General features: G+C 43.2%; 1 protein-coding gene across 4 annotated transcripts in view; it reads right to left on the bottom strand.

Annotated features, from left to right (window-relative positions):
• The window catches only part of LOC139534451 (lysine-specific demethylase 6B-like), a 165,273-nt gene that overhangs the window by 49,591 nt on the left and 101,249 nt on the right, over positions 1-14,433 (bottom strand). The window contains exon 1 of one of the 4 annotated variants that reach the window (XM_071333611.1): positions 5,086-5,134. The exons of the other annotated variants lie outside the window; for them this stretch is intronic. The gene's annotated coding sequence lies outside the window, so the exon portion shown is untranslated. Of the gene's footprint in view, positions 1-5,085; positions 5,135-14,433 lie in introns of those variants that run through there. 4 annotated transcript variants of the gene reach the window in all.

Genomic DNA, 14,433 nt, shown 5'->3' on the forward strand with positions numbered 1-14,433 from the left:
ACACACACACACACACACACACACACACACACACACACACACACACACACACACACATGCACACAGTGCTTCCCTTGGGCCCCCTCTAAAACACCAACCAAACCCCCACATCACATTAAAGACCAGAAGAGAGACGGAGAGGAGAGAGACGGATAAAGAGGGATAACCATCAGACAGAGAGAGGTGGGAGGGAGAAGGAGAAGGAGAGAGAGAGGAGGGTAGAGAGAGAGAGAGAGAGACGGGGGAGAGGGAAATAAAGTGACAGAGAGAGAGAGGGAGAGACGGGGGAGAGAGAGAGAGAGAGAGAGAGAGGGAGAGGGAAATAAAGTGAGAGAGAGAGAGACGGGGGAGAGAGAGATTGGCTAAACATTGCCTAGAGAGAACATAACCTCTCCTATGTTTATAGGATCAATGAATAAACACTGTGACTACATCACACCAATCTGATGATGTCAGCACAGCCTTACGCGGTGCCCCCCCCATCACCACTGAGTAAATTTTACCTTTGACACTAGCATGAAGAATGTCAATATGAGTCCTGTCATGTCCGGGATAAATTTTCCAACAGTGTGTCGGGTCCGTGTGTGTGTGTGTGTGTCTGTCTGGCTATGAGTATGAAATATGGAGTGTTTGTGTGTGTTTTTTGGGGAAGTACTCTGGTGACTTTGTACTGGTCTCATGTCACGCAAGTGGTTCATCTGTCCCGGTCACCGTGGCAACGGGCTGCCAGTCTGTAGTTGTAATCCTGGGGAATCAGGCTACAGCTAGACTACAGTCACACGCAGTACAGTCTCAAACGGAACACTTCACACACACTCAACTGCCTCACTATGCCGTTGTAAACACAGTCCTACAACCTGAATTGAGGTCTACAGATGTAGGATCTTAATTTGATCACTCTTTCATTGCTGAGAATTTTCCTGCACAGCAGGAAATACAAACTTGTAGTTTGTATTTCGAGGTTTAAAAAGGCTTCTAAAGTTTGTAATTTCCACTTTAAATGTCAGACTTGATTTGCCCTAATGAAAAATGTATCAACCCCTACAAAATATGTCCATTAATTATAATCCACATAATAATTCACATTTCCTGTTAATGCAGGATTATTTTCCGGCTGTAGCAAACTGGCTCAAATAAAGATCCTACACATGTATGCGTCTGTAAGTGGGTGTATGTATGTGCATGTGTGTGTGTGTCCTTGCCCAGCTGCACGAGGGCAGGGGAAATGAGGCGGAACTCAATCTTCCCCCCACCTGTCTGTCTGTCTGTCTGTCTCTCCCTGGAGGGAGGAGCCACAGGGCCTACACTGCTTTCTTCATCTACACACACACACACACACACACACACACACACACACACACACACACACACACACACACACACACACACACACACACACACACACACACACACACACACACACACACACACACACACACACACACACAGCTGTATGTGCTAGACAGGAAGGAAGAGCGTGGGTATGATATTATAATATTCATATTATATGAATGTACGTTCAGAGTCCGTCTAATGCATGCATATCAGAGAGAGTAACGATCTGTAAGTGTGTTTGCACAGCGAGCTGCCTGCTGGTGGAGCGAGAGAATATTTACTGAACCGAAATAGAGAGAAGAGAGGGAGGAAAGGAAGGAGAGAGGGAGAGGGGGAGGCAGATACTTAAACACAGCGAGATGAAGCAGATGACAGAGAGAGAGAGTGAAGAAGGGAGTGGGAGGGAAAGAGAGGGGGAGGGTTACTAGGTCGACAGAACCCATTGACAGGACAAAGATGCGGGACGGAGTTACTATAAAGCCAGAGAGAGTAGTGTTTGCTGTTCATTTTTTTATTGTTTATTTCACTTTTGTTTATTGTCTACTTCACTTGCTTTGGCAATGTTAACATATATTTCCCATGCCAATAAAGCCCTTAAATTGAAATTGAATTAAAAGAGAGGGGGGAGGGGAGGAGAGAGGTGTGTGTGTGAAATCACACGGCTGTTCTGTTTGACACTGCTTCGGAGTAGAGATGCCAACACACACACACACACACACACACACACACACATACACATTTATTATAGCTATAGGCTATCTTTACTCCCACACATCTAGCCATAGGCCTATATACTGTTTAGGTATAGCTTGGGCCGCTTACGAATATCTACACGCCTACACACATATTGTCACTTATACATTCCAACTATATATCAGACACCCACAGCTTATGGCCGGAGGGCCAGTGTCCAACTGTATATCAGACACCCACAGCTTATGGCCGGAGGGCCAGTGTCCAACTATATATCAGACACCCACAGCTTATGGCCGGAGGGCCAGTGTCCAACTATATATCAGACACCCACAGTTTATGGCCGGAGGGCCAGTGTCCAACTATATATCAGACACCCACAGTTTATGGCCGGAGGGCCAGTGTCCAACTATATATCAGACACCCACAGCTTATGGCCGGAGGGCCAGTGTCCAACTATATATCAGACACCCACAGCTTATGGCCAGAGGGCCAGTGTCCAACTATATATCAGACACCCACAGCTTATGGCCGGAGGGCCAGTGTCCAACTATATATCAGACACCCACAGCTTATGGCCGGAGGGCCAGTGTCCAACTATATATCAGACACCCACAGCTTATGGCCAGAGGGCCAGTGTCCAACTATATATCAGACACCCACAGCTTATGGCCAGAGGGCCAGTGTCCAACTATATATCAGACACCCACAGCTTATGGCCGGAGGGCCAGTGTCCAACTATATATCAGACACCCACAGCTTATGGCCGGAGGGCCAGTGTCCAACTATATATCAGACACCCACAGCTTATGGCCAGAGGGCCAGTGTCCAACTATATATCAGACACCCACAGCTTATGGCCGGAGGGCCAGTGTCCAACTATATATCAGACACCCACAGCTTATGGCCGGAGGGCCAGTGTCCAACTCAGTCTCCCTCCTTCCATCCCTCCATCCCTCCATACCTCACACCTGCTGAGGCCCACAGCAAGGTCATACACCTCAATTACCCTCTACAGAGAGAGGGGGAGGAGGGAGAGAGAGAAGGATGGGTGGGTGGAGGGGCGGTACAGAGAGCTAGGTGTGGAAGGAGGAAGAGAGAGAGAGAGAGAGAGAGAACATGGGGATAGAGCGAGAGAAGGCGGCGAAGTCAGATTTCACGCTATCTTGAGCACTGGCTCGCACGCCCCAATGATTCCTGTCATCTTATTTATGACGCCACATTGTTTAGTGCCCGCTCTCCTCTCACTTTCCTTCCCTCTTTCTCTCCCCGGTCCTTCCCTTCTCTTCCTCGCTGAGTGTATAGTCAGCCAAGTCCGTTTAAGCCTTCCATCTATTCAATTACAGTTCCCCAAGATCCACAACTCATCAATATAATACAGCAGCTGTATATTAAACCTCTTATTATGAAGCACCACAGTCTTCAAGTGAACAGCGGAGCTTGTAAAATGGGAGATTACAGAAATGGCTCTCACTTCATATAGAAATGATGAGCAATTCAATTCTCAGCGGTAAGATAATGAACGCCTCGCTTTACAGCTATTGTTCTTAATAGACATGATTAACCCGTTGCACCCGTGGGAATTGGCCAATGTGGATGGGGCCAAATTGCAATGTTTCTTCCAGAAGAAGGCATATGCATAACCTGGCAGCAGTTAGGAGATAACGGGGAAAGGATTCGACTAAAGGTTCACCATTTACCGTACTTTCCGCCGCGTTTGCTGATCACGACGTCTGAAAATACTCTGGGTACATTCGGTAACATCGAAGAATATTCTCGGGGAATGTTGGGTAGGTGCAACGTAAGAGAAAACAACTACAAGGGGTGAGTGAGTCTCCAAGTGGAGTCTCCAAGTGGACACGCAGCTCTCCAAGCTGGACACAGTCCCCTAAATCGTTTCAACGCACTTTCATGACTCAAAGAAGAGTCTTCAACTATAATGTGCTTTTTGAGCTCGAAAAACGGTCCATTATAAATGTCAATCAGGTGCTAATTGATCAAATACGATCTCACAGTGTTCGGTTTTCACAAGGCATAGAATGGAGTCAGGAGTGTGTTCATATGCGACAAACACAGGCTCATCCTGTTCGGAACAAGCCAGGGTAGAACGCCATGCCCTCTTGTAACTGTGGATCAAACATTGTGATCGTAAACGCTGACACTGTATATGACATGAGTTTTATGAGATGGAAATGTGATGTGCACATTTGGACTCACAGGTGTTTGGCTTGTATGGTATCAAAGCAGTTATTATTATTATTATTATAACACATGAACGCCTCGCTTTACCCTGCGCGAGACTTCTCGTCTCGCGCAGGGTGCTCAAGTTTATAACGGCTGTCAGTCAAAACTCACACGGAGCTGTGAAGCGGAGACCCTGAGCTCTGACGTCGAGTGTAGCGTGTTACGGCACAACCACTGCGTTCCAATTTAGAGAGAGGGGAGAAAGGGGAGGGGAGATAAGGGTGAGGGTCAAGGGGAGTAGAGTGAGAGGGGAGGGAGGGAGTAGGGGATGAAAGAAGAGATGCAGACAGTCAGAGAGGGGGAGAAAGGGAGAGAGAGGGTCTTGAGGTCTGCTCCTTGATCCAAAGGAGTGGGATCAGGTTACGTTGTCTGAGAGGAGACAGACAAGCCTGCAGACACACACACACACACACACACACACTGAGAGCGAGAGAGGTCACAGTGCACCCGTTGCCCTCCACACACACATGATTGTGAAAACAAACACACACACACCCTCAGACAGAGTTTCTCTCGTAAACACTCACCAGAGCTAAGCACGCACACAAAGTACAGTGGTTATGCGGCAAGTAACACATCTCTCACTGACAAACATACTTCTTCATTGTCAAAAACACACAACATTCCCTCCTACCTCCACACAACCACACCTGCACATACACACCTCAGTAACGACCTACGAGTCAAAATGCCTAACACTCCAACAGAAAACAAGGACTTCTCAGACCGTTCTAACCGAATAACAGAATAGAATAGAATATATATATAAATAATAGAAGACAATATCACTAATATTCAGAGAACAAGTTCTACCTGGCAGCTCAGCGATGCCTGTCGTCTAGCAGCGTGTGTTCTCCGGGCTACGGTAACCAGGCCGTTGTGTGTGTGGCAGCTATTTACAGTCAGAGTCGTGTTATCTCAGCCGTTACACAACACAACCTAACTAGGGGTCAGAGTGCACTGGAGAACTGGGCTAGACTGGCACACTAACACAGAGATACAGAACACAGAGAGACAAAGGCTGCATACCAAACTCTGTTACCTATTTCATGCACTACTTTTGACCAGGGCCCAAAGTGCACCATATAAGGAATGGGTTGCCATTTGGGATGCAATAAATGTTCTACTATACAGTCATGTGAGGAATAGGGAGGAGAGAGGGAGAGGGAAAGGGAGGGAGAAGAAAAAGAGCACAAGTGTCCTTCTTCTATGTTGAAAGTCTCTTGAAATCCAAAGTATTATTATCATTATCATCATTATCATTCTTCTTCTTCTTATCATTATTATCATGATCATTATTGTGATTATTATTATTATCATTATTATAATAATTATTCTCATTATCATTATTATTATCATTATTATTCTCATTATTTGTATTATTATTAGGTGGCTAGAAAATGGAGGAGTAGACAGGAGAGTGTAAAGACAAGGAGAAGAGGAAAGAACAGAAACACAAAGAACAGCAAAGCCTGACCATCAACCTGCAACATGACATACCACATGCATGTTACACACCACAATAGGAACTTTAATTCCCCTCCCCCATACATGACCCCAATCTGACCCCTCTCTCCTCTCTGATCACGGTAATCACAAGCATCAATCCTCTCCTCCCCTCGCTGCCCCCTTCTCCTCTCCTCCTCTCCTCCCTCCATCTCTGGTAACGTAATCAGGTTAATCCATTACTGTAAACAAATGGGCTGATCGATGAGAGCATCTCAGGGGTGACCTCAAGGTCATGGGCAGAGGGGAGGGACCATATGTGGCGCTCACGCACATTCTGTTCTCCACAACCATGACCTCATCTACACCTATGATGAACCCTGCACACACACACACAAACAAGGGGGAGGCCAAAGGTCGATGAGGCAATGTGTCATCTGGTGTGCGCGTGTGTATGTACAGTATGTGTGTAGGGTGCTTCATCATAGGTATAGAGTAGGTAATGGTTGTAGAGAGCAGGGTGGGTGAGTTAGGGAGTCACTAGAGCAGTGTGATGATGCAACACAAGATCGCTCTGGTGAGGCACAAACTGTGTGCAAAGTACAAGAGACATACAGTACCAGTCAAAAGTTAGAAAACCTACTCATTCAAGGGTTTTTCTTTATTTTTACTATTTTCTACATTGTAGAATAGCAGTGAAGACATCAAAGCTGCGAAATAACACATATGGAATCATTTTGTAACCAAAAAAGTGTTAAAGAAATCAAAATCTATTTTATATTCTTCAAAGTAGCCACCCTTTTCCTTGATGACAGCTTTGCACACTCTTGGCATTCTCTCAACCAGCTTCACCTGGAATGCTTTTCCCAACGGTGTTGAAGGAGTTCCCACATATGCTGAGCACTTTTCCTTCCAACTCATCCCAAACCATCTCAATTGGGTTGAGGTCGGGTGATTGTGGAGGCCAGGTCATCTGATGCAGCACTCCATCACTCTCCTTCTTGGTCAAATAGCCCTTACACAGCCTGGAGGTGTATTTTGGGTCATTGTCCTGTTGAAAAATGAATGATAGTCCCTGTCACGAATCCCGTCTCCTGAGTCGTTTTTTTGCCTGTGTTCTGTCCTGGAGTGTTTTTTCCGGCGTCCTGGAACGCACCCTGTCTGGTTGCCGGGCAATGTAGCCAGTTGGGAGTTCTGATTACCCGCACCTGTATCCCATCAGCTATCTGCACACCTGGTCCTGATCATCATCTCTCCTCTTCATAAGCCCGGACCTGACATCCATTCCCTGCCGGATCGTTAGCCATGAACAGTATGTTGTGCCATAGTATCAGCCTCAAGTTGGATAGAATTTGTTTTGTTGTTTTTTTACGTATTGCTTGCCTTAAACTTACCTCCGTTTGTTTTGTCTTCAGTTACTCACCCGGATCATTTACCCCATTCCCGCCTGGTCGTCGGAGGATTCCGCTACCCCATTGGATTCACCTATTTACTCCCATCAACTCACCACCGCTGCCCGCTACGCCACCTGGATATATCTACCCCTTCACATTCACTTGTAAATAAATACTCACCTTCTTCCTATTCTCCTTGTCCTGGTCTGCTTCTGGGTTCGATTTTGAAAGAACGTGACAGTCCCACTAAGTGCAAACCAGATGGGATGGCGTATCCCTGCAGAATGCTGTGGTAGCAATGCTGGTTAAGTGTGGCTTGAATTCTAAATAAATCACAACATTGTCACCAGCAAATCACCCCCACACTACCAAACCTCCTCCTCCATGCTTCACGGTGGGAACCACACATGCCAGAGATCATCCGTTCACCTACTCTGCATCTCACAAAGACACAGTGGTTGGAACCAAAAATCAAACATTTGGACTCATCAGACCAAAGGACAAATTTCCACCATTCTAATGTCCATTGCTTGTGTAAAGGGATAAAGAATATGTACATAAATATATATGCCTATGCCGTTCTGTACCATCACTCATTCATATATCTTTATGTAACTATTCTTTATCCCTTTACACTTGTGTGTATAAGGTAGTAGTTGTGGAATTGTTAGGTTAGATTACTTGTTGGTTATTACTGCATTGTCGGAACTAGAAGCACAAGCATTTCGCTACACTTGCATTAACATCTGCTAACCATGTGTATGTGACAAATAAAATTTGATTTGATTTGATGCTTGTGTTTCTTGGGCCAAGCATGTACAGTGCCTTGCAGAAGTGTTCACCCCCTTGGCGTTTTACCTATTTTGTTGTATTACAACCTGTAATTTAAGTTGATTTTTATTTGGATTTCATGTAATGGACATACACAAAACAATCCAAATTGGTGAAGTGAAATGAAAAACATAACTTATTTTTTTAAATTCTAAAAAATAAAAACGGAAAAGTGGTGCGTGCATATGTATTCACCACCTTTGTTATGAAGCCCCTAAATAAGGTCTGGTGCCACCAATTACCTTCAGAAGTCACATAATTAGTTAAATAAAGTCCACCTGTGTGCAATCTAAGTGTCACATGATCTGTCACATGATCTCAGTATATATACACCTGTTCGGAAAGACACCCAGAGTCTGCAACACCAATAAGCAAGTGGCACCACCAGGCAAGCGGCACTATGAAGACCAAGGAGCTCTTCAAACAGGTCAGGGACAAATTTGTGGAGAAGTACAGATCGGAGTTGGGTTATAAAAAAGTATTAGAAACTTTGAACATCCCACGGAGCACCATTAAATCCATTATTAAAAAATGGAAAGAATATGCCACCACAACAAACCTGCCAAGAGAGGGCCGCCCACCAAAGCTCACAGACCAGGCAAGGAGGGCATTAATCAGAGAGGCAACAAAGAGACCAAAGAGACCCTGAAGGAGCTGCAAAGTTCCACAGCGGAGATTGGAGTATCTGTCCATAGGACCACTTTAACCCGTACACTCCACAGAGCTGGGCTTTACGGAAGAGTGGCCAGAAAAAAGCATTTGCTTAAAGAAACAAATAAGGAAACACCTTCGGTGTTCGCCAAAAGGCATGTGGAAGACTCCCCAAACATATGGAAGAAGGTACTCTGGTCAGATGAGACTAAAATTGAGCTTTTTTGGCCATCAAGGAAAACGCTATGTCTGGCGCAAACCCAACACTTCTCATCACCCCGAGAACACCACCCCCACAGTGAAGCATGGTGGTGGCAGCATCATGCTGTGGGGATGTTTTTCATCGGCAGGGACCGGAAAACTGGTCAGAATAGAAGGAATGATGGATGGCGCTAAATACACAGAAATTCTTGAGGGAAACCTGTTTCAGTCTGCCAGAGATTTGAGACTGAGACGGAGGTTCACCTTCTTGCAAGACAATGAGCCTAAGCATAATGCTACAGGAACACTTGAGTGGTTTATGGGGAAACATTTAAATGTCTTGGAATGGCCTAGTCAAAGCCCAGACCTCAATCCAATTGAGAATCTGTGGTATGACTTAAAGATTGCTGTACACCAGCGGAACCCATCCAACTTGAAGGAGCTGGAACAGTTTTGCCTTGAAGAATGGTCAAAAACCCCAGTGACTAGATGTGCCAAGCTTATAGAGACATACTTCAAGAGACTTGCTGCTGTAATTGCTGCAAAAGGTGGCTCTACAAAGTATTGACTTTGGGGGGGGGTGAATAGTTATGCATGGCTCAAGTTTTCTGTTTTTTTTGTCTTAATTCTTGTTTGTTTCACAATAAAAAACATTTTGCATCTTCAGAGTGGTAGGCATGTTGTGTAAATCAAATGATACAAACCCCCCCAAAATATTTTAATTCCAGGTTGTAAGGCAACAAAATAGGAAAAACACCAAGGGGGTGAATACTTTCGCAAGCCACTGAATCTTCTTCTTATTGGTGTCCTTTAGTAGTGGTTTCTTTGCAGCAATTCAACCATGAAGGCCTGATTCACGCGGTCTCCTCTGAACAGTTGAAGTTGAGATGTGTCTGATACTTGAACTCCGTGAAGCATTTATTTGGACTGAAATTTTTAAGGCTGGTAACTCTAATGAACTTATCCTTTGCAGCAGAGGTAACTCTGTGTCTTCCTTTCTTGTGGTGGTCCTCATGAGAGACAGTTTCATCATAGTGTTTGATGGTTTTCCCGACTGCACTTGAAGAAACTTTCGAAGGTCTTGAAATGTTCCTGATTGACTGACCTTTATGACTTAAAGTAATGATGGACTGTCGTTTCGCTTTGATTATTTGAGCTGTTCTTGCCATAATATGGAATTGGTCTTTTACCAAATAGGGCTATCTTCTGTATACCACCCCTACCTTGTCACAACACAACTGATTGGCTCAAACGCATTAAGAAGGAAAGAAATTCCACAAATTAACTTTTAACAAGGCACACATGTTAATTGAAATGTATTCCAGGTGACTACCTCATGAAGCTGGTTGAGAGAATGCCAAGTGTGTGCAAAGCTGTCATCAAGGCAAAGGGTGGCTACTTTGAAGAATCTAAAATCTAAAATAGATTTGGATTTGTTCAACACTTTTTTGGTTACTACATGATTCCATATGTGTTATTTCATAGTTTTGATGTCTTCACTATTATTCTACAATGTAGAAATAGTAAAAAATAAAGAAAAACCCTTGAATGTCCAAACTTTTGACGGGTACCGTACCTATCATTGCACTCACACACATATACAAGAATGCGCACGCACGCACGCACGCACGCACGCACGCACTAACCCTAACCCACACACACACACATACGTAAACAAAAAAACTTTTACTGAAAAATGCTGTTTGGGCTGGTCCAACCTGATGAGAAACAACAGTCATAAACAAATGAAGGAGAGAAAAGAGGGAGAGAGAAAAAAGAGAATTACAGAGAGGAGTAAAAACACAGAGCATGGACTACAGATACACAAAGAATGGACTACAGATGCACAGAGCATGGACTACAGATGCACAGAGCATGGACTACAGATACACAGAGCATGGACTACAGATGCACAGAGCATGGACTACAGATGCACAGAGCATGGACTACAGATGCACAGAGCATGGACTACAGATGCACAGAGCATGGACTACAGATGCACAGAGCATGGACTACAGATGCACAGAGCATGGACTACAGATGCACAGAGCATGGACTACAGATACACAGAGCATGGACTACAGATGCACAGAGCATGGACTACAGATACACAGAGCATGGACTACAGATGCACAGAGCATGGACTACAGATGGAGCAGTCAAGTGTGTGTGTGTATAACGTTTGTAGATTTTGTGAAGGGCAATCCCACTCAATTACGCTGAGACTCTGATGTTTCACTTCAAAACGTTACCAAACAAAAAACATTGATTCCAAAGTTTAACAAACTATCCACCTCAATGCACAAGGACTAATTGTAAAAATGGCCACAGAAAATGTGACAAAAACACCTTTAGTGGAAGAACTGTGCAGATGCTAAGTTTGGTAACAGAATTACAGTAAAATCTCGCATGTTTAAAAAAACAAACTCTTAAATATATACTTTGAATTGAGGTTCAGATGTCAGCTATGACATGACAGCTTGAGTTAGGAACAATCTCTTTTGGTTATTGAACTACACCTGCTACCGGAATTACATCCTGATCTGTGCTATACAGAAATGCATAATTATGAATCTCAATCTCCCGGTTGATGTATCCTGAATAGGTACACAAAGGTAGAAATATGTAATATCCGCCTTTGCATATTTGGGTATTATTCTACACACTGGCTTTAATTCAAATGAGCTCCGCCCCCCCCCAAACAAGACCAAATTTGGTTGGTCTGTACTAGGGCTGTGGCGATCACTAAATTTCGTCAGCCGGTGATTGTCAAGCTTAAAAATGTCGGTCTCACAGTAATTGACCGTTAATGAACATAAACACATCTCCTGGCTTCTTACAAGCCACTGATGCAGACCTTTAATAAATCCATGTAATATAGCCTACACCTTCACAATAAATGCATTATTTATTTTAGACAGGTCTAGAGGCATGATATGAAGAAAATGAGTTGGCCTTATGTTGGGTCCTGATCTGGCTATGCCATATGGCTGTGGGCTACACTAGTTCATTAAGCAGACAAGATATGCTTAGAATTCCGAAGCATTATTTCATATTATTTTATAGTATGAAGAATACAGTTGAATAAAGCTGAATAAAATAGAAAGGATATTTTCTCCAAATGATTTGAGGGAGTGCGCACATGTGGCTATTTTGTGTTGAGTGGTTAACAAAGAAATAGGTCCTCCCATATGCTTCATTTAGAGTTATTATTGTAACTTTAGCTGTTCTACAAACGTAGTTTGTTTCGATTTTTAATACATTGTAAGGCTGCATGATGGGACTCTAATGATGATTTGAAAAAAGTTGCTTGACTGACACTTCGTCAGTCTCTCATTCACAATTTGAGAACCACTTGATAATACTTCACATTTCCCAGCGGCATCCCCTTTGTGTGGCCATAATGCACCCTAAAAATCCATGCCTTTTGCAGGCCTTCTCCCTGAGTGCTGCCTGCCCAGAGGTCGTGATCGGGTCTTTCTCACAGGCTACAAGTGAAGACAGACACATCAGGGACGCAACAATTCCGAGGTCCATATTGAAGATATTGGAAGAACTGCCCACATGTACTTTTCATCAGCCAACAAGATGAGTAGGCTAACGAACAGTAAAATCACTAGCCTATGTCAATCTACTATCCCTCATAGTACAAAAGTTGACCTTTTCTATTCTGTGCGAGAAATAAATATTCCAAACATAGTCTGGGACAGTTGTGGGCTCCCAAATTAAATAAAACCACTAGCATAAAAACACTTTTTTACACAATGAGTCTGACGCAACAGATCAGAACGTTTAGCTGTTGATAAACTATTAGGCTATTTCATCACATTATAAGCGGAAATGTTCCATTAGAGGGAAATCACCACTATCAAAAGTGACCACAAATGCATTATGCATGTAATGCTTTTATTATAAAGGTGAATTTTTATGGTGAAAATTATCTACCCCAAACTTGAAAATCACGCGCTGCGCAAGTTTGGAGTAGATCATTTTCACCATAAAAATTCACCTTTATAATAAAAGCATTACATGCATAATGCATTTGTGGTCACTTTTGATAGTGGTGTTTTCCCTCTAATGGAACATTTGTGCTTATAAGCTTACTGCCGTGTGCAAATTGCTGCATTAGGCTCTACACCCGTTGTAAAGAGGATTCATGTGCTTCCTTTTAAGAAGTTATTTGGCCACTTTAGTTGTGATACAAACCTTATCAAAACATATAGGCCTATGGGCTAGGCTACATGAGGTGTGCAACTATGATTCGAAAAAAGGCATTGCTTCTTGCCTTAAGCTGGGCATCATTCACAAGTGATAATATATCATTCACAAGTGATAGGCCAATATTGTCACCCATCAGACTATTCTTGGTTTAATCTCGTCTTTACATATACTAACTAATATGTGTGAAATTTGTTTTGATTTAGAATGGACCATTATCATGCACCTGTATCGAAACAGGGGCATCGGGGAAAAATACATGTCATCTATGTACTTAAATAGCGAATGGAGGACGCTTTTCCTGTGGTTCATTTTCATGTCAGCCAGGTAGGCTATACTCCTGTCGTAAAGATAAGCAATGTGCTTAATATTAGGAATGTTGAGAAATAAATATAGGATTAGCCTATAGAAAGCTGATGGGATCCTCCTCTTTTTAATAGAGGCCATCACTCTGTTTTCTCTTGCGCAATTGCATAGCCTATAGAAATGTTTTGAAACATGAGCTCATGGGCTCTCAAGAAGTATTTGACTAGATTTCCAATTACATTTGCATTGATGTCAGAGTGATTAGAGGGCCAATAGAGTGCTGAGTACCAGGAAGATAGCAAGTTTGGTTGGCTACTAATGACCATCAGCAGCATCAGAGCTTGGAGAAGCCTAATTACCGTGACTAAACGATCATGTGGAATTTGACTGCCTTCATGACTCGTGACCGCCGGTGTGGCGGTAATACAGTCACCGCAACAGTCCTAGTCCAGACCAATCATAGATGTTTGTTTTACAGGTTTGGACATCACATTTACATTTAAGTCATTTAGCAGACGCTCTTATCCAGAGCGACTTACAAATTGGTATCACAGTACAGCACAGTACAGTACAGTGGAGTTCAGTACAGTAGAGTTCAGTACAGTACAGTGGAGTTCAGTACAGTACAGTAGAGTTCAGTACAGTAAAGTAGATATGTTCAGTACAGTACAGTTCAGTACAGCACAGTAAAGTAGATATGTTCAGTAGAGAACAACAGTACATTACACTGTACTCTGCTCTATTGTGTTCTTATGTACTGTACTGAACTCTATTCTACTGTACAGTACAGTACTCTACATTTTTACTCTAGAATGCGCTAGTTTTCTTTACCTTACTGTTCTGTACTCCACTGTACTAAACTGTTCTCTACTGTACTGTACTATACTGTTCTCTACTGTACTCTACTGTACTATACTGTTCTCTACTGTACTATACTGTTCTCTACTGTACTATACTGTTCTCTACTGTACTGTACTATACGGTTCTCTACTGTACTATACTGTTCTCTACTGTACTGTACTGTTCTCTACTGTACTGTACTATACTGTTCTCTACTGTACTATACTGTGTTGCACTATACTGTTCTCTACTGTACTGTACTATACTGTTCTAT

Source organism: Salvelinus alpinus, chromosome 11 (assembly GCF_045679555.1).
Source record: "Salvelinus alpinus chromosome 11, SLU_Salpinus.1, whole genome shotgun sequence".
Classification (NCBI taxonomy): domain Eukaryota; kingdom Metazoa; phylum Chordata; class Actinopteri; order Salmoniformes; family Salmonidae; genus Salvelinus; species Salvelinus alpinus.